Genomic DNA, 21,728 nt, shown 5'->3' with positions numbered 1-21,728 from the left:
CGACCCGACCCACCCGTTTTGCAGTGTATATTCTTAATTGGTTTAACAAATATGAGTAAGGAAGAAGAAGGATGAGTGACACGTGGCTTCCAGGGACAAAGAATGCTACAATCTCTATGAAAAATTTCGCTTAATTGAGGCATTGTACCAAACCCACTCAGCTAAAATTCCACACGTATACTTTTACCCATACTGTTTTACATCTGAAAATATGCGTAACAAACGCTTCCCAAAATATACAAACAAGAATTTACTTTTGTCAAAGAATAATGTGGAAATTATTGTTCACGACAAAATGTAGAATTTTCAAGTCAATGCACGCATGACCTTCTATGTTGACGTTAGTCTTTGCTCATTATAAAAGGTCTAACATCAACATGCTGGCTAAGAGCTCCAAGAACAGAAAGCAATGCACATCTCTGCTTTTGTGTTTTTGAGTTCCAGTTTATTTCTTTTCTACTTTGTGTTCTCTAATGCTGTTGACAGCATTACCCAATCCCAATCCCTCAGTGACAGTAAGGGCGCAAACCTGGTCTCTAAAGATGGAGGTTTTGTCTTGGGGTTCTTCAGTACAGGAAATTCCAATAATCGTTACTTGGGAATTTGGTACAACAAAATCCCAGTTAGAACGGTTGTTTGGGTAGCAAACCGGGGCAATCCAATTAGAGACTCGTCTGGCGTGTTGATGTTAAACAGTTCAGGCAGTCTTGTTCTTCTCAGCCAGAATAGGACTGTTGTTTGGTCGGCAAATTCCACAAAAGAGGCAGGGAGTCCAGTTGTTGAGCTTTTAGATTCAGGAAATCTAGTATTAAGAGAAAAGAATGAAGAAAACCAGAAAGTTATTTGTGGCAAAGCTTTGACTATCCTTCTGATTCATGGCTACCAGGGATGAAACTTGGATGGGACTTAAGGACTGGTCTGGAAAGGCGCCTGACTGCATGGAAGAGTCCAGATGATCCATCTCCTGGAGAACTGAGTCTTGGGATTGTACTTCATAATTACCCTGAGATAGTCATGAAGAACGGCTCCAAGATATACTGCCGGGGTGGCCAGTGGAATGGCATTAGGTTCAGTGGTGGCCCTGGTGGGTCAAAGACCAACCCAGTCCATAACTTCACTTCTGTCTCCAACAAGGATGAGCTATACTTCATGTACCACACGATTAAAAAGTCTGTAATCACAAGAGCAGTTTTGAACCAAACTTTATACATGTTCGAGCGCTACATGTGGATCGAAGCAGATAAAAAATGGATCGCCTACTTTTCTGCACCACAAGACACATGTGACAGTTACAATTTATGCGGCGCTTACGGAAATTGTATCATTGGTTACTCACCTATCTGCCAATGTCTAGAAGGATTTAAGCCTAAGTCACCAGAAAGATGGAACCCAGACGACTGGGCTAAGGGATGTGTACGCACTACGGAATTGAGCTGCAAGGATAAAGATAAAATTGGGTTTGTTAAACTTGTTGGGCTCAAGCTGCCAGATACCACGTATTCTTGGGTGAACAAAAGTATGAATCTTAGCGAATGCAGAGTCCAATGTTTGAACAACTGTTCTTGTATGGCGTATTCCAACACTGACATTAGAGATGGAGGAAGTGGCTGCGCCATCTGGTATGGAGATCTAATTGATATTAGACAGGTTGCAGGTGGCGGGCAGGATACTGATTGGCTGGATGTATATATTCGAATGCCAGCTTCAAAGAAAGGTATGGGCCTATTGTCTTGGTTGCTCTTTAATTCGTATTTTGAAATGCCTTTCTCTTTTTGTTGGATACAACAGAATTTTGACCATGTAAGAGATTTTACTAAGAGATTTTAGTTGAAACCCACCATCAATTTTTGTCGTTCCATCTTTTTTTCCATTGGTTTTATGGCATTAAAATCTGCTGCATCTAAAATATTTTCGCTTTTCTATTGCTAAGTGAACCAGGAAGTGTCTCCCCCCCCAAAAAAAAGTCAACCAGGAAGACGTTATAGACAAGCAAAAGATGAAGGTGAGAGTTGCAGTTGCCATAGCCATTGCCGTAGTTTTCGGTGTGCTCTTGATTGCCTACTGCATTTGCAAAAGGAAAAACTTCAGAGGTAATATTACTTTCTTTGACCCACTTTGGAAAAAATAACATGGTGAAGTAGAAAAATTGAATTTGCTCTTGATTGCTTTTGAGCAAGTCAAACATGTCACTGCTAGTCCAGGATTGCGTTTGGTTGTCAGGGTTCAAAAAAATACAAGAAAATTTGGGATTCCTAAATTTTTTTTTTCTATCTTGAAAATTGAGAAATTAAAATTTTTGGAGTTTAATTTTTTTTTTCAAATTAGATGTTGGCGAGGCATTTTTTTAATGTCAATAACCACTAACACTACTTTTTACTTACAAATTACTACTCACCATATTATAGTTTGTAAAAAAATTTGTAAGATATCTTGTGACTCTAGCATTTTTTATAAGCGAAAACACTATTTTGGTCTTTATATTTTAGGGTCACAATTAATTTAGTCCATATAATTTTGTAGTAGTAAATTTAGTCCATGTTATTTTCAAACTGCAGTCAATTTAATCATTGTTGTCATCTCACTAATGGAATATGCCTACATGGCAAACGGATTGTACTCTTGGCTCACTTAAGCTTACGTGACAAGTAAAATAATATCAAACAAATTTATTTGACATTTAAATAAAGCCACATTAGCATTTAAATTTAAAAAATAATTTTAATTAATTAATTTTTGAATTTTAAAGAAAGAAAAAAAGTTGTAAAAATGTTTCTAACTTTTCTGACATTTTTGTAGCAACCAAAGTTACCAAACACACCAACACCAAAACACAAAAATCATAGGGTAAATTACAAAGTTGATTCCTATCTTTTACAACATATTTTAATTTGGTCTCTAACATTTTAATTGTGTCAATTTGGCCCCTAACATTTTTAATACTATCTTAATTTGGTCCTTATCGTTATCCCTTGGATGGGAAATGCTAATGTGTTAAATGGAATAATAAAAATTAATTTTTCATGTCACATCAACCACTAACTATACTGCCATTTCAGATTAAAAAATAAATAAATAAAACTCAAATTGAAATGTTAAATGACACATGGCAATTTACTAATCCCGCCATGTCAAATTAAAAAAAAAAAAAAAAAACTCAAATTGAAATGTTAAATGACACATTGGCAATTTAGTAATCCTTCGGTTTAAAAAAAGGCCACTTAATCCGTGTAATTTCCTCATATTCTTTTCCTCACCTCACCTTTCTCTGCAACATTGCCACCATCTCCTAAGCATGAGAGACCCATCGATGCAAAATTTGATTCAACCCAAGATTCCAAAGAAAATAAATTCAACCTCATCTCCCTCTCTAGACCTATTACCCAATAAGATTAGAATTTTAAATAAAAAAAAACATTGAAAACAACTTTCTAGATTTGTTAATATTAATCATTGTTAAATATAGCAATATAAAAATCTGAAGACAATACTAATAACAATTTATTCGAATCATACAGACTGATAGGCCAAAAATGTATTGATCTCTTATGATGAATTAACTAATTAATTAACCAAGTTAATTAATTAATCTGATTAACATGCAATATGCATGGTAGTACAAAAAAATCACTAACTAAGTTAATATGCAGGGGAAAATAAAGTTGATACGGTGATTTGTTTACGAATGGGGAAAATCTCCAAGGCAAAAATCCCATCGGGTGATTTTAAGGTCACCACTCTTGAGAATCCACTATTATCAAAACAAACGATTAGAAGTAAAGGAATCCCAGTACCTTATACCAACCTATAGTCCTTACCCTAATACCCAATTGGACTTGTTCTGTAGTGACAATCTCTCATTTTTAATGTACGGCTCCCAATACGTGACTAACCAATTGATGCACGGATCCAAGTACGTGACTAACTGCCAACTTGAGAAAGATGTTGGCTACAGAGTTCTTTAGTTCATCAACACGATGAAGATCACGAAACTCTTCGGTTACAAAACCCTAAGGCGTACAAACACAGCAGCTTCTTCAAGAGAAAGATGAACTTGGGAAAATTTGTCTTCGGTCACAATGTGCTTGAACAAAACCTTTGCATCAAGTTTCATCAGCTGTGATGGTCCTTAAAATAATCCTTATATATGTTTAGGATTGTGAGATAAAAAAGCCTAAACAAGTATACACGGATATATGTGAAATCCGATCTGGAAAACTAATTTTTGTAAATCTTGATAAATAGGTTATTTATCTAGCAGCTGTCGAGCATTGGGCTAAACAAGCCTTTTAAACCTCGATAGATGCTATCTGTCGAGCTTTAAAATATAGCACTTCTTCACTTGATTCTTGAACAGATTTGCATGGGTTTAACACTTGCATTTGAACTCTTGTTCCTTGAAGTATTAAACACATCCTAGATCTACCCAATTACAAGTAAAGTGCGTTTTGTCAAAGGGTTAGCCAATTCTAAATGACATATGTTCCTAAAATAATTAACATATGTCCTAACATGGACATTTCCAAATATAGATCACAAACAATAGGGAATGTCACTACATTGCAGAAGCATTATGCCTAATCTCTGACAGCAAACAATCCCAATCGGCAACCTTGTTGCTCTACTTTGCATCCTGTCTTACTGGGCAATAAAGTTCGGCTACCCAATTGACTTTTTGGCATCTCCTATCTCTAGCCGCAAACCCATCCACACCATCTTATAATTTCCACATCTTCTTATGATCAACCCAATGTGTGTTCTGAAATTTCCTAACGTTGGTGAAGTGGAAGATGGGGGTGGACCGAGGAGGACAAAAACTTTTGGGGGGAAATTACACTTTACCACCCTAAACTACGCATTAGATTACACTTTGCACCCTAAACCACTTTGCACCCCGGTGTTACTTTTACTGTTATGTTTAATGGAATCCTATTGCACATGACAGGCACATGTATTTTGCTTAGGTGGAACAAACTTAAAAGACTGAAATACCCTTTTTAAAAATCAATTAAAACAAAAGCTAATTTTTTTCCACATCTCCCTCCCTGTCTCATGTGCGTGCCAACCTCTTCTCCAAACTTAGACCTTTTAAACCCTAAATCTCTCCTAAATTGGGGATGGTAGTGATAATGATGTTTTTGGAAGTGATTTGTTGATAAGGTTAAAGATGCTTGCCAGACTACAGTTGATGCTGGAACTTATACTATGCAAAAGGCTAAAGAAGCTGCTGATGAATTGATCCCCTATAGTCATCAATTACTTTATTCACATCCTTATCTGAAAGATATAATTTTTCCAATTGGTAGTACTCTTGCTAGTACTATATTGGCTTGGTCGTTTATGCCTAGGCTTTTGAGGAGATTTCACAAGTATGCTATGCAAAGTTATGATGACTTTGATGACTTTGATGTTCAGGTTTGTAATGGTCGCACCAACCACTATGGCATCATAGTACCATAGTGGCTTATTCTTTCATTTGTATGGTTTTTGCATCAATGGAAGACGAATGTCTTTACTCTTATGTTGGCAGCTTAGAGTGCAGTGGGCATTGATAGGGACAAGTTGCTAGCTTTTGACAACCTTTTTATCTATTGGTCTATTTGTGATTGGGAAAAAGGGTTACAAGAATTTGAGTTTAGGGAAGAGGTTGGCACACACATGAGCAAGGGAGGGAGATTTGGAAAAAAAATTGCCTTTTGTTTTAATTGATCTTGAAAAATGGTGTTTCAGTCTTTTAAATCTGTTTCATCGAAGCAAAATGCACGTGCTTGTCATTTGCAGTAGGATTCCGTTAAATATAATAGCAAAAGTAACGTAGGGGTGCAAAATGTGATAAGTGTGACGGTTTAGGGTGCAAAGTGTGCATTTGAATAGTTTAAGGTGTAAACTGTAATCTGATACATAGTTTAAGGTGGAAAGTGCAATTTCCCCAAACTTTTGAATTATTAACTTTAGAATTACTAATTTTAATTTGGTTTCTTTTTTTTTTTTTTTAATATTCTGATGTGGTGGTATAGTTAGTAGTTGATGAGGCATGAAAAATCAATTTTTATTATTTCATTTGACACATCAATGTTTTTCATCCAAAAGATAATGGCAAGGACCAAATTGACACAACATTAAAAATGTTAGGGACTAAATTGACACAATTAAAAAGTTAGGGACCAAATTGAGGTATAGTATAAAGAATAATGACCAACTTTGTAATTTATCACAAAATCATATTTACCAATCACCAACTCTCCTAAACACAAAAATAACCCAGCAATCCAAGCTCAACATCATCTTTGTAAGAACATGTTCGGTGTTATTCCTTCTTCTTCTTCTTCTTTTTTTTTCTCTCTCTCTCTCTCTCCCCCTGTCTCTTTTCTCTCTCTCTCTCTCTCTCTCTCTCTTTTGCATCACTTTGCTACACACTGTGGGTATTCTGTTTTGATTTGGGTTTTCCTGCTTTGGTTTTGCTTGAAATCTTACTTCTTTCATAGATTGCAAATATTTCTTTTTGAAAATCAACCATTACCACTAAAATTCGTGGACCCACTTGAGCGATTGACTTGTGCTCTCTTTGATTTTTACTGTTTCTTTGGATTTCCTTTTCAAATAATTTTGCTTTTTTCCTTCTTATTTTTTGAATCACAACAGTTTGCAAAGTCAATCCAAGAAGCTATGAGTTACCAATAAACCTAATAAAGTTGATACTTTTTGACCTTAAATCTTCAATTCTAATTTTAATTTTAATTTAAGAAATTAATTTTTATGGGTTCATGTTGTTCTTTTGGGTTCAGGTTCTTCTGTTCTTTATTTTTTGGGTTTATGATTTTTTTTTTGGGTGGAAAATGATTTTTTTTTGGTTCAAATTTTATTTTATTTTCTCCTTTAAAATCAAGAAATTAATTTTTATTTTTTTTTAAATTTAAATACTGACATGGCATTATTTAAATGTGATATAAATTTGTTTAATATTATTTTATTTGCCATATAAAAGAAAATGAAGCCTATGCTATAATTATTTTTATTCATTTTTGGGTTCGGTTTAGGGGCCTTTAGATTGGCCTTGAAGTGGCACGAGGGGACAGGGCTCGCGGGGCTTGACAAGGTAGGTTTCGGGGTTAAAAAAAAACCCGTTTATTAAATGGGGCAAGTTTGGGTAACGAGGGCCAGCCCATAGGGTGGAGAAACCTGCCTCGAACCCAACCCATTGCCATTCCTAAATGTAGGGACTAAATTGAATGTGACTCTAAAATGTAGGGACCAAAATAATGTTTTTACCTTATATATATTAGTATTTAGTAGCATTTAATATGACACCTATACATTCTATGTGCGACATAGACAATTTCTATTACTACGATAACAATAGAAACTAATTGAGAACGAGTTTAAAATGTGGGGATTAAAAAAGGAGCTCCAAAACTGTATTAAATTGAATGTGTACAAAAGTGTGCAGTATTAACATTATATCCAACTAACACAATTTTTAAGAGTAAAAAATGATGACCTTTTTAGGGCATATGATGTCAACCACTTAGCGGAAATACCTCGCATGTGGTTTGAAATAAAAGATTTAAACTTCCCAATTAATATATATTATATATAAAAGTAGAGACCTTATGTGAGAAAGTATGAGGTTCTGCCAAGTGGTGCATTCTATGCAAAGAGAATTGAAATATTCTCAAGTGCCACATCAGATATAAGAACAACTTAAATATTGTCTTTTTGTTTCATTTGATTCAATGTTTCAAGACTTTTCTAATTAAAAAATAAATATTCTTTATATCATTTGGTTCAATGTTTCAAGACTTTTCATCACTCACATATACACATAAAACTCTTTGTATTTTAATTCATCATTTTCACCTCTTGCGCTTCTACCTTTTTATATATATCTACCTATAGTCCTTCATGTCATCTCATGTCAAATACACACAGACTAAAAACATTGTCATTTATTTTCAATCTTTCGACAACACCTACCAAGCTTTAACATTATTGTCTCATTTAATTCTAACCTGTATGAGTTGGCTACAACCAAAGGAGGAGGACTTACATTTTCTATTGAGTGACAACGGAAATTACAATTTTGATGTTAAAATCATAAAATGTAATTTAAACTATTTCTTGTCAATATTCGAGTAGCATAGTGAAGAGAGCAAGGTTTCCATCTGGTGATGGTTAAAATGGCTAATGATCAATTTATAGTTTAGGCTGGACAAACATGCATTCAATCCAAACTAATCAATTAGAGTTGCCACATTCTATTTCTTATGTTTAATGCGAAACACATCTTGCTCTTATCAGAGAAAATGAAGAATAAAGGGATGATAGACCAGAATATTGATGGCCAAAATGAAGACCTCGAGCTCCCATTCTACAGCCTAGCTACCATAGCTATTGCCACTAACAAATTTTCAAGCAATAGCAAGCTTGGTGAAGGTGGCTTTGGACTCGTATATAAGGTAACTCTAATAGACCAATTCACATCATATTCAACATCAATATAATCTATTTACAAATGTGATTTTTTAGGGTATACTAGCAGATGGACATGAAATTGCTGTGAAAAGGCTTTCACGAAATTCTAGACAAGGATTGAGTGAGTTTAAAAATGAAGTTATCTAGATTGCCAAATTACAGCACCGAAATCTTGTTAGGCTTTTGGGCTATTGCATTGAAGGAGAGGAGAAAATGTTAATCTATGAATACATGCCCAATGGAAGCTTGTACACTTTCATTTTTGGTTAGAACTTCTCAAAACTTTATAATTTTTGCCAAACTTCATGAAGATTTTTTATTGTTATTTAAAGAAATTTCAATTTCTTGTTTCATTATTCAAGTTTAGTATTAACATAAATAAGAAACTTGACAGATCAAATGAGATCTAATACTTTAGGTTGGTCTATGCGCTTCATCATTATTTGTGGGATTGCGCGCGGGCTTCTCTATCTTCATGAAGACTCTAGATTGAGAATTATACATAGAGATCTAAAAGCAAGTAACATTTTACTTGATAGTAAGATGAACCCAAAAATTTCTGACTTCGGCATGGCTAGGTCCTTTGGTGGAGATCAAACTGAAGGAAATACAAATAGAGTGGTTGGAACTTAGTAAATGTTCTTTAGGCGAAGTTACACTATTAGTCTCTTAAGTTTACCTTGTGAGCACAATTGGTGCCTTAAGTTTCAAGTGAGCGCTATTGGTCGCTCAAATTTAAAAAATGAGTGTTGTTAGTCAATTTTGTTAACCGTAATTAGAACTATTGCCTATGTGGCTAACTGAAAAATAATGTGGCATCTTTAACTAAGTTGCTCCAATAAAAAGCAACCACTTCAATTAAAAAACTATGAAATCTCCAACTCACCAAAAATAACAGAACACTATCTTTCTTTCTTTGTTCACTTTCGAGTCTATGGAGTGCCATGGGTTGTACCTCCTTTTTCGCTTGTGTCCATGTCGATTCCATCTTGCAAAGGTGAGGTATGCAATACTCTATCTCCCTGAAGTGACTGGAACCCAAAGACAGCACTAGCTCAAGAGTACATAAACGTCTTTAAGAAAGACATAGATGAGTTGCTGCCTAATTGTAGGTTAAGGAACCAAAGAATGACTTCATGAAGGTCTACCTACTAGACTAAGTCGTGAGTTAGGTTACATGATGGGAAGAGGTCAAACACCCCAAGCCTTCCTAGTTGTAGTTGGCCGTCATATATTGTTACTAAATTTGAGATTAAATAGAGCTCATATAAGAGTACTAGCATCAAGTGTGCCAAATATTTGGCATTTGGCACACCAACACCAGAAAACCTATTGCATGAGGTGTTCTTAATGCCAAATAATTCGGCATGGGTGAACAGTACCATTCCAAATTTAAATGTCAATAATTTGGCATGGGTGAACAGTACCGTTCCAAATTTGGAATGGTGACCTTGCCTTACCCACCTCGTCACGCCTGTTGCTAAATGTCTCCTTGATCAGCGAGTTAGGGTTTTTTGGATCTGTTTGTGTTTTTGGGATGGATTTTGAGAAGTGAATTTCTTAAGTTGTTGGTTGTTTATGGTGGTGGTTTTTCTAGGTTGTTGCTATGGGTTTTTTTTTGGTGGTTGTGTTGATTTTAATTGGGGTGTGGTGGCTGGTTTTGGTGGTTGGCAGTGGGTTTGGATTGATGGGTTCTAATTTTTCAAGTGATTTTGCTAGAGAAATTTTGGGTTAGGACCTTGGTATTTTATGGCCACAAATTAGGCTTGTATGTTGTTGGGTTTCATATGATACTGATCATTTTGGTAGTGGTTAAGTTCTTCGTCATTGGGGTTGGGGTTATCGGGTAAAGGCCGAAATGAAATGCGGTGTCTATAGAGTCTCCCAATCATCTCCTCTATCATCCTCCACTGCACCCAAACCCACACATCCTAACCTTTGTCGATCATGGCCATCAAAGATCATGATGGATATCCACCTCTTTCACCCTTTGCCATAGTTGAACCTATGGGTGGGTTTAGTTATAGAGTCATCAAGGAGACCAACCGTATCCTCATGAGATATGCTCCGACTTTGACCTCCTAATGCAATCAACAAATTCAATTCCTTCTTCAACCCAAACAAGACCTTCTCACTTGGTCCAAAGAGCTCCATAGATCTAGGAATGGCGAAAGGTCAGAGGTTGATGATGGAGAGAAGGTTGTGATTTATTTGGGATAGAGGAGGGAAAGATATGAGGGATGAATGACATGGAAAAGAGATTGTTTCATTTTTTTTTTTTTTGGATTTTACTTGAATTTTTAATTGATTTTCTTTTTTTTGGTTGGTCCAAGTCTGTAAAAAGATGTCACATCACTATTGTGTTACATGCATAGGCAATAACACTAATAGTAGTTGATTGAAAGAATAACAATGCTCATTTTGAAACATGAGAGACCAGTAATGTACATTTAAAACTTAAGGGACCAATTCATATTACAAGGTAAAATTCAAGGACCAGTAGTGTAATTTTTCTTATTTCTAACATGTTTTGTTATTGAAAAATTTTCTAATCAAAGATTTCCATTCTTACAGTGGTTATATGGCACCTGAATACGCCATTGATGGCCTATTTTCAGTAAAATCTGATGTCTTTAGTTTTGGAATATTATTGTTGGAGATAATATGTGGAAAGAAAAATCGAGGATCTTTCCATCCAGAATATAGTCTAAACCTTGTTGGACATGTGAGTTCTCAAAAGATTTGACTCTTTTTTTTTTTTTTTTAAAAAAAAAAAAAAAAAAAAAACTCAAATTGAAATGTTAAATGACACATTGGCAATTTAGTAATCCTACAGTTTAAAAAAAGGCCACTTAATCTGTGTAATTTCCTCATATTCTTTTCCTCACCTCACCTTTCTCTGCAACATTGCCACCATCTCCTAAGCATGAGAGACCCATCGATGCAAAATTTGATTCAACCCAAGATTCCAAAGAAAATAAATTCAACCTCATCTCCCTCTCTAGACCTATTACCCAATAAGATTAGAATTTTAAATAAAAAAAACATTGAAAACAACTTTCTAGATTTGTTAATATTAATCATTGTTAAATATAGCAATATAAAAATCTGAAGATAATACTAATAACAATTTATTCGAATCATACGGACTGATAGGCCAAAAATGTATTGATCTCTTATGATGAATTAACTAATTAATTAACCAAGTTAATTAATTAATCTGATTAACATGTAATATGCGTGGTAGTACAAACAAATCACTAACTAAGTTAATATGCAGGGGAAAATAAAGTTGATACGGTGATTTGTTTACGAATGAGGAAAACCTCAAAGGCAAAAATCCCATCGGGTGATTTTAAGGTCACCACTCTTGAGAATCCACTATTATCAAAACAAACGATTACAAGTAAAGGAATCCCAGTACCTTATACCAACGTATAGTCGAACCCTTACCCTAATACCCAATTGGACTTGTTCTGTAGTGACAATCTCTCATTTTTAATGTACGGCTCCCAATACGTGACTAACCAATTGATGCACGGATCCAAGTACGTGACTAACCACCAACTTGAGAAGAATGTTGGCTACAGAGTTCTTTAGTTCATCAACACGATGAAGATCACGAAACTCTTCGATTACAAAACCCTAAGGCGTACAAACACAGCAGTTTCTTCAAGAGAAAGATGAACTAGGGAAAATTTGTCTTCGGTCACAATGTGCTTGAACAAAACCTTTGCATCAAGTTTCATCAGCTGTGATGGTCCTTAAAATAATCCTTATATATGTTTAGGATTGTGAGATAAAAAAGCCTAAACAAGTATACACGGATATATGTGAAATATGATCTGGAAAACTAATTTTTGTAAATCTTGATAAATAGGTTATTTATCTAGCAGCTGTCGAGCATTGGGCTAAACAAGCATTTTAAACCTCGATAGATGCTATCTGTCGAGCTTTAAAATATAGCACTTCTTCACTTGATTCTTGGACAGATTTGCATGGGTTTAACACTTGCATTTGAACTCTTGTTCCTTGAAGTATTAAACACATCCTAGATCTACCTAATTACAAGTAAAGTGCGTTTTGTCAAAGGATTAGCCAATTCTAAATGACATATGTTCCTAAAATAATTCACATATGTCCTAACATGGACATTTACAAATATAGATCACAAACAATAGGGAATGTCACTACATTGCAGAAGCATTATGCCTAACCTCTGACAGTAAACAATCCCAATCGGCAACCTTGTTGCTCTACTTTGCATCCTGTCTTACTGGGCAATAAAGTTCGGCTACCCAATTGACTTTTTGGCATCTCCTATCTCTAGCCGCAAACCCATCCACACCATCTTATAATTTCCACATCTTCTTATGATCAACCTAATGTGTGTTATGAAATTTCCTAATGTTGGTGAAGTGGAAGATGGGGGTGGACCGACGGAGGACAAAAACTTTTGGGGGAAATTACACTTTACCACCCTAAACTACGCATTAGATTACACTTTGCACCCTAAACCACTTTGCACCCCGGTGTTACTTTTACTGTTATGTTTAATGGAATCCTATTGCACATGATAGGCACATGTATTTTGCTCAGGTGGAACAAACTTAAAAGACTGAAACACCCTTTTTAAAAATCAATTAAAACAAAAGCTAATTTTTTTCCACATCTCCCTCCCTGTCTCATGTGCGTGCCAACCTCTTCTCCAAACTTAGACCTTGTAAACCCTAAATCTCTCCCAAATTGGGGATGGTAGTGATAATGATGTTTTTGGAAGTGATTTGTTGATAAGGTTAAAGATGCTTGCCAGACTACAGTTGATGCTGGAACTTATACTATGCAAAAGGCTAAAGAAGCTACTGATGAATTGATCCCCTATAGTCATCAATTACTTTATTCACATCCTTATCTGAAAGATGTAATTTTTCCAATTGGTAGTAATCTTGCTAGTACTATATTGGCTTGGTCGTTTATGCCTAGGCTTTTGAGGAGATTTCACAAGTATGCTATGCAAAGTCATGATGACTTTGATGTTCAGGTTTGTAATGGTCGCACCAACCACTATGGCATCATAGTACCATAGTGGCTTATTCTTTCATTTGTATGGTTTTTGCATCAATGGAAGACGAATGTCTTTACTCTTATGTTGGCAGCTTAGAGTGCAGTGGGCATTGATAGGGACAAGTTGCTAGCTTTTGACAACCTTTTATCTATTGGTCTATTTGTGATTGGGAAAAAGGGTTACAAGAATTTGAGTTTAGGGAAGAGGTTGGCACACACATGAGCAAGGGAGGGAGATTTGGAAAAAAAATTGGCTTTTGTTTTAATTGATCTTGAAAAATGGTGTTTCAGTCTTTTAAATTTGTTTCACCGAAGCAAAATGCACGTGCTTGTCATTTGCAGTAGGATTCCGTTAAATATAATAGCAAAAGTAACGTTGGGGTGCAAAATGTGATAAGTGTGACAGTTTAGGGTGCAAAGTGTGCATTTGAATAGTTTAAGGTGCAAACTGTAATCTGATACATAGTTTAAGGTGGAAAGTGTAATTTCCCCAAACTTTTGAATTATTAACTTTAGAATTACTAATTTTAATCTGGTTTTTTTTTTTTTTTAATATTCTGATGTGGTGGTATAGTTAGTAGTTGATGAGGCATGAAAAATCAATTTTTATTATTTCATTTGACACATCAATGTTTTTCATCCAAAAGATAATGGCAGGGACCAAATTGACACAACATTAAAAATGTTAGGACTAAATTGACACAATTAAAAAGTTAGGGACCAAATTGAGGTATAGTATAAAGAATAATGACCAACTTTGTAATTTACTACAAAATCATATTTACCAATCACCAACTCTCCTAAACACAAAAATAACCCAGCAATCCAAGCTCAACATCATCTTTGTAAGAACATGTTCGGTGTTATTCCTTTTTCTTCTTCTTTTTTTTTTTTTTCTCTCTCTCTCCCCCTCTCTCTTTTCTCTCTCTCTCTCTCTCTCTCTCTCTCTCTCTCTCTCTCTCTCTCTTTTTGCATCACTTTGCTACACACTGTGGGTATTCTGTTTTGATTTGGGTTTTCCTGCTTTGGTTTTGCTTGAAATCTTACTTTTTTCATAGATTGCAAATATTTCTTTTTGAAAATCAACCATTACCACTAAAATTCGTGGACCCACTTGAGCGATTGACTTGTGCTCTCTTTGATTTTTACTGTTTCTTTGGATTTCCTTTTCAAATAATTTTGCTTTTTTCCTTCTTATTTTTTGAATCACAACAGTTTGCAAAGTCAATCCAAGAAGCTATGAGTTACCAGTAAAGCCAATAAAGTTGATACTTTTTGACCTTAAATCTTCAATTCTAATTTTAATTTTAATTTAAGAAATTAATTTTTCTGGGTTCATGTTGTTCTTTTGGGTTCAGGTTCTTCTGTTCTTTATTTTTTGGGTTTATGATTTTTTTTTGGGGTGGAAAATGATTTTTTTTTTGGTTCAAATTTTATTTTATTTTCTCCTTTAAAATCAAGAAATTAATTTTTATTTTTTTTTTAAATTTAAATACTGACATGGCATTATTTAAATGTGATATAAATTTGTTTAATATTATTTTATTTGCCATATAAAAGAAAATGAAGCTTATGCTATAATTATTTTTATTCATTTTTGGGTTCGGTTTAGGGGCCTTTAGATTGGCCTTGAAGTGGCACGAGGGGACAGGGCTCGCGGGGCTTGACAAGGTAGGTTTCGGGGTTAAAAAAAAAACCTGTTTATTAAATGGGGCAAGTTTGGGTAACGAGGGCCAGCCCATAGGGCGGGTTCAAGCATAAAGAAACCTGCCTCGAACCCAACCCATTGCCATTCCTAAATGTAGGGACTAAATTGAATGTGACTCTAAAATGTAGGGACCAAAATAATGTTTTTACCTTATATATATTAGTATTTAGTAGCATTTAATATGACACCTATACATTCTATGTGCGACATAGACAATTTCTATTACTAAGATAACAATAGAAACTAATTGAGAACGAGTTTAAAATGTGGGGATTAAAAAAGGAGCTCCAAAACTGTATTAAATTGAATGTGTACAAAAGTGTGCAGTATTAACATTATATCCAACTAACACAATTTTTAAGAGTAAAAAATGATGACCTTTTTAGGGCATATGATGTCAACCGCTTAGCGGAAATACCTCGCATGTGGTTTGAAATATAAGATTTAAACTTCCCAATTAATATATATTATATATAAAAGTAGAGACCTTATGTGAGAAAGCATGAGGTTCTGCCAAGTGGTGCATTCTATGCAAAGAGAATTGAAATATTCTCAAGTGCCACATCAGATATAAGAACAACTTAAATATTGTCTTTTTGTTTCATTTGATTCAATGTTTCAAGACTTTTCTAATTAAAAAATAAATATTCTTTATATCATTTGGTTCAATGTTTCAAGACTTTTCATCACTCACATATACACATAAAACTCTTTGTATTTTAATTCATCATTTTCATCTCTTGCGCTTCTACCTTTTTATATATATCTACCTATAGTCCTTCATGTCATCTCATGTCAAATACACATAGACTAAAAACATTGTCATTTATTTTCAATCTTTCGACAACACCTACCAAGCTCTAACATTATTGTCTCATCTAATTCTAACCTGTATGAGTTGGCTACAACCAAAGGAGGAGGACTTACATTTTCTATTGAGTGACAACGAAAATTACAATTTTGATGTTAAAATCATAAAATGTAATTTAAACTATTTCTTGTCAATATTCGAGTAGCATAGTGAAGAGAGCAAGGTTTCCATCTGGTGATGGTTAAAATGGCTTATGATCAATTTATAGTTTAGGCTGGACAAACTTGCATTCAATCCAAACTAATCAATTAGAGTTGCCATATTCTATTTCTTATGTTTAATGCGAAACACATCTTGCTCTTATCAGAGAAAATGAAGAATAAAGGGATGATAGGCCAGAATATTGATGGCCAAAATGAAGACCTCGAGCTCCCATTCTACAGCCTAGCTACCATAGCTATTGCCACTAACAAATTTTCAAGCAATAGCAAGCTTGGTGAAGGTGGCTTTGGACTCGTATATAAGGTAACTCTAATAGACCAATTCACATCATATTCAACATCAATATAATCTATTTACAAATGTGATTTTTTAGGGTATACTAGCAGATGGACATGAAATTGCTGTGAAAAGGCTTTCACGAAATTCTAGACAAGGATTGAGTGAGTTTAAAAATGAAGTTATCTTGATCGCCAAATTACAGCACCGAAATCTTGTTAGGCTTTTGGGCTATTGCATTGAAGGAGAGGAGAAAATGTTAATCTATGAGTACATGCCCAATGGAAGCTTGGACACTTTCATTTTTGGTTAGAACTTCTCAAAACTTTATAATTTTTGCCAAACTTCAGGAAGATTTTTTATTGTTATTTAAAGAAATTTCAATTTCTCGTTTCATTATTCAAGTTTAGTATTAACATAAATAAGAAACTTGACAGATCAAATGAGATCTAATACTTTAGATTGGTCTATGCGCTTCATCATTATTTGTGGGATTGCGCGCGGGCTTCTCTATCTTCATGAAGACTCTAGATTGAGAATTATACATAGAGATCTAAAAGCAAGTAACATTTTACTTGATAGTAAGATGAACCCAAAAATTTCTGACTTCGGCATGGCTAGGTCCTTTGGTGGAGATCAAACTGAAGGAAATACAAACAGAGTGGTTGGAACTTAGTAAGTGTTCTTTAGGCGAAGTTACACTATTAGTCTCTTAAGTTTACCTTGTGAGCACAATTGGTACCTTAAGTTTCAAGTGAGCGCTATTGGTCGCTCAAATTTAAAAAATGAGTGTTGTTAGTCAATTTTGTTAACCGTAATTAGAACTATTGCCTATGTGGCTAACTGAAAAATAATGTGGCATCTTTAACTAAGTTGCTCCAATAAAAAGCAACCACTTCAATTAAAAAACTATGAAATCTCCAACTCACCAAAAAATAACAGAACACTATCTTTCTTTCTTTGTTCACTTTCGAGTTTGTGGAGTGCCATGGGTTGTACCTCCTTTTTCGCTTGTGTCCATGTCGATTCCATCTTGCAAAGGTGAGGTATGCAATACTCTATCTCCCTGAAGTGATTGGAACCCAAAGACAACACTAGCTCAAGAGTACGTAAACGTCTTTAAGAAAGAGATAGATGAGTTGCTACCTAATTGTAGGTTAAGGAACCAAAGAATGACTTCATGAAGGTCTACCTACTAGACTAAGTCGTGAGTTAGGGTACATGATGGGAAGAGGTCAAACACCCCAAGCCTTCCTAGTTGTAGTTGGCCGTCATATATTGTTACTAAATTTGAGATTAAATAGAGCTCATATAAGAGTACTAGCATCAAGTGTGCCCAAATATTTGGCATTTGGCACACCAACACCAGAAAACCTATTGCATGAGGTGTTCTTAATGCCAAATAATTCGGCATGGGTGAACAGTACCATTCCAAATTTAAATGTCAATAATTTGGCATGGGTGAATAGTACCGTTCCAAATTTGGAATGGTGACCTTGCCTCACCCACCTCGTCACGCCATGTCGCTAAATGTCTCCTTGATTAGCGAGTTAGGGTTTTTTGGATCTGTTTGTGTTTTTGGGATGGATTTTGAGAAGTGAATTTCTTAAGTTGTTGGTTGTTTTTGGTGGTGGTTTTTCTAGGTTGTTGCTATGGGTTTTTTTTGGGGGTTGTGTTGATTTTAATTGGGGTGTGGTGGCTGGTTTTGGTGGTTGGCAGTGGGTTTGGATTGATGGGTTCTAATTTTTCAAGTGATTTTGCTAGAGAAATTTTGGGTTAGGACCTTGGTATTTTATGGCCACAAATTAGGCTTGTATGTTGTTGGGTTTCATATGATACTGATCATTTTGGTAGTGGTTAAGTTCTTCGTCATTGGGGTTGGGGTTATCGGGTAAAGGCCGAAATGAAATGCGGTGTCTATAGAGTCTCCCAATCATCTCCTCTATCATCCTTCACTGCACCCAAACCCACACATCCTAACCTTTGTCGATCATGGCCATCAAAGATCATGATGGATATCCACCTCTTTCACCCTTTGCCATAGTTGAACCTATGGGTGGGTTTAGTTATAGAGTCATCAAGGAGACCAACCGTATCCTCACTGAGATATGCTCCGACTTTGACCTCCTAATGCAATCAACAAACTCAATTCCTTCTTCAACCCAAACAAGACCTTCTCACTTGGTCCAAAGAGCTCCATAGATCTAGGAATGGCGAAGGGTCAGAGGTTGATGATGGAGAGAAGGTTGTGATTTATTTGGGATAGAGGAGGGAAAGATATGAGGGATGAATGACATGGAAAAGAAATTGTTTCATTTTTTTTTTTTGGATTTTACTTGAATTTTTAATTGATTTGCTTTTTTTTGGTTGGTCCAAGTCTGTAAAAAGATGTCACATCACTATTGTGTTACCTGCATAGGCAATAACACTAATAGTAGTTGACTGAAAGACTAACAATGCTCATTTTGAAACATGAGAGACCAGTAATGTACATTTAAAACTTAAGGGACCAATTCATATTACAAGGTAAAATTCAAGGACCAATAGTGTAATTTTTCTTATTTCTAACATGTTTTGTTATTGAAAAATTTTCTAATCAAAGATTTCCATTCTTACAGTGGTTATATGGCACCTGAATACGCCATTGATGGCCTATTTTCAGTAAAATCTGATGTCTTTAGTTTTGGAATATTATTGTTGGAGATAATATGTGGAAAGAAAAATCGAGGGTCTTTCCATCTAGAATATAGTCTAAACCTTGTTGGACATGTGAGTTCTCGAAAGATTTGACTCTTTTTTTTTTTTGGTTTAATACATATTATGATACAAACAATGACATGAAAATTTCAAATGTTTTAGGCATGGAAATCTTGGAAAGAAGGAAGGACTTTGGAGCTAATTGATACTTGCTTAAAGGACTCTTGCATCTTGTCGGAGCTTGAACGTTGCCTCCATATTAGTTTCTTATGTTTGCAACAACATCATGAGGATCGGCCTAACATGTCATTTGTGGTTATGATGTTGCATAGTGAGAGTTCATTACAAGAACCCAAAGAGTCGGGTTTCTATGTGGGAAAAAAATCACCTACGTCCAACAAGGACCAATCATCCTCAACCAATGAAATTACTATTACCTTGTTAGATGGTCAATAGGCAAGCGTCATATCAATTTGATTATATTACATATTTTGTGATTAATATTTTACATTTGTACATTTTGCAAATTGTACACACTTATATTCTCCAAGAATGTGACATGAGTCTTATTTGAACCTTAAAGACCTAAAATGGCTTCTTCAATATTTAAGAGGTTTGAGACCACTTATAATCCATTTAACCAAATTTTTTAAAGAAGAAAGAAGTAATTTGAGAGAGAGAGAGAGAGAGAGAGAGAGAGAGAGAGAATGAAAAGTAAGAGAAAACAAGACACAATTGGTGCACCATGAGTGTTGCTTTTCCGGGCTTGCTTGCAACTTGAAATTCTGCAAGAACTAATACCGTAACTGCCGCAGTAATTTATAACCAAGCTCATCTGCAATAAGAAAACTAAGTGAAACTAAAAGTTATGTTTGACTTTTAGCTGAGGCAAGGAATGAGAAAAAAAAATTAAAAAAAAAGACCCAAAAGAGAGAAAATATAGAAGGAATTTGCAAATGAGATAATCTTTAACGCCTTTTTAAGACGTAATTTTTTATTCATTGTTACTCGATTTTCTCGGAAACCAAACAAAGTACAAAAGGAATTTGCAGAGAGAGAGAGAGAGAGAGAGAGAGAGAGAGAGAGAGAGAGGTTACTTTGAGTTTGGGAATTGGGAGTGTTTCGTTAATAAGAGCGAAGATGAGCCGTTAATGCGGGTGAAATCATCTTGAATGCCTTTTAACAGTCCCCACAACATTAGATTTTTTTATATTTTAAATCTTTTTTATATTTTGGTTTCTTTTGTTGTAAACAGAGGATTATTATTATTATCTATTATTTTTTCCCAAAATACCAAATATTACTATTTATAGAAAATATATATATATATATATAGTTAAATGATAATAAAGTCTTTTTACATTGGATTTTTCACTTTTTGGATACTCAAGTTTAAGAAACTCGAGTTTTCCATGGTACTCAAGTTCCATGAAATCGAGTTTTTTTGAAAAAATGGCCTTCAAATTTGCCGAAATTTTTTTATGGAACTCAAGTACGATAAAAAATTTTGAAAATTTTTCATAGAACTCAAGTTCATGGAACTCCAGTACCATGGAAAACTTGAGTTTCCCAAACTCGAGTATCTAAAAAGTAGTAGATTCCTACATTTTTCCAAAACAGTAATAGATTGATATATATTTCGGTAAACAATGCTATTGTGCTATTTTGGCCATTATTTTTTGATAAACCCCAACTAATTTAAAGGTGTCCAAGGAAGATCTTTCCCTCTTTCCCAAAATTGCGTTTATTATCCCTCTTAAAAAAGAAAAGTAGTGTTCATTGCACGAGTTTGAATTTGGTAAGAATGAGTAAAAAATACATAATTTACACAATTCAATAAGAAATTGCCACATCAACCTTTTACTTAAAATTCAATACATCTTATCAAATCTAATAATACCACATCAACCTTTTACTTAAAACCTAAAATATGGTATTTATTAAGATGTTATCATGTGTGATCAAATGTATTTGTGTTTTCGTAATATGATGATACTAGTCGTTAACTTGTGCGATACACATGAATCTAGATGAGTTTCAAGGAAAAAAATAGCTATTATTTTTGAGTTGGAGTAGTAAGCAAAAATACTTGAAATTAAAAAAAAAATGGTATTGAAAGAATAGCACAAAGTTTTATTAGCTAGGCAGAAAAAAGTAATGTTGTTTTATTTATTAGTTTTTTGTTGGAAAGAATAAGAGACAGAATGTTGCATTTGTAGTTTAGTTTGTGTTGTATATATAAGATATGTTATAATATATAAACACACACCAAAAGGAGCCTATTAAAAGGTTATAGCCCTTCAAATTGGATATACCAAAAGGTGCCTATTGAAGGGTCATAATCATTCATATTGGATATATTAAAAGGTCATAACTCTTCAAATTGGATATATCAACAGGTGTCTATTGAAATGTCATAACCCTTCATAATGGATATACTAAAATGTGCATATTGAAATGTCATAACCCTTTATATTTGAT

The 21,728-nt window shown here is 34.5% G+C and overlaps 1 long non-coding RNA gene and 1 pseudogene across 1 annotated transcript; both read left to right on the top strand.

Annotated features, from left to right (window-relative positions):
• Window positions 1–387: 387 nt before the first annotated feature.
• Window positions 388–19,811, top strand: LOC112037868 (G-type lectin S-receptor-like serine/threonine-protein kinase At4g27290; annotated as a pseudogene).
• On the top strand, window positions 8,294–11,189 carry LOC136070600 (uncharacterized). The gene is made up of 3 exons (XR_010631822.1): window positions 8,294–8,453; window positions 8,524–9,101; window positions 11,044–11,189. It is a non-coding gene; the product is annotated as an uncharacterized LOC136070600 (long non-coding RNA).
• Window positions 19,812–21,728: the final 1,917 nt, after the last annotated feature.

Source organism: Quercus suber, unplaced genomic scaffold (assembly GCF_002906115.3).
Source record: "Quercus suber isolate HL8 unplaced genomic scaffold, Cork oak 2.0 scaffold_244, whole genome shotgun sequence".
Lineage (NCBI taxonomy): Eukaryota > Viridiplantae > Streptophyta > Magnoliopsida > Fagales > Fagaceae > Quercus > Quercus suber.
Note: the sequence above shows the minus strand (reverse complement) of the source record. Positions and strands in the feature narration are given on the sequence as shown.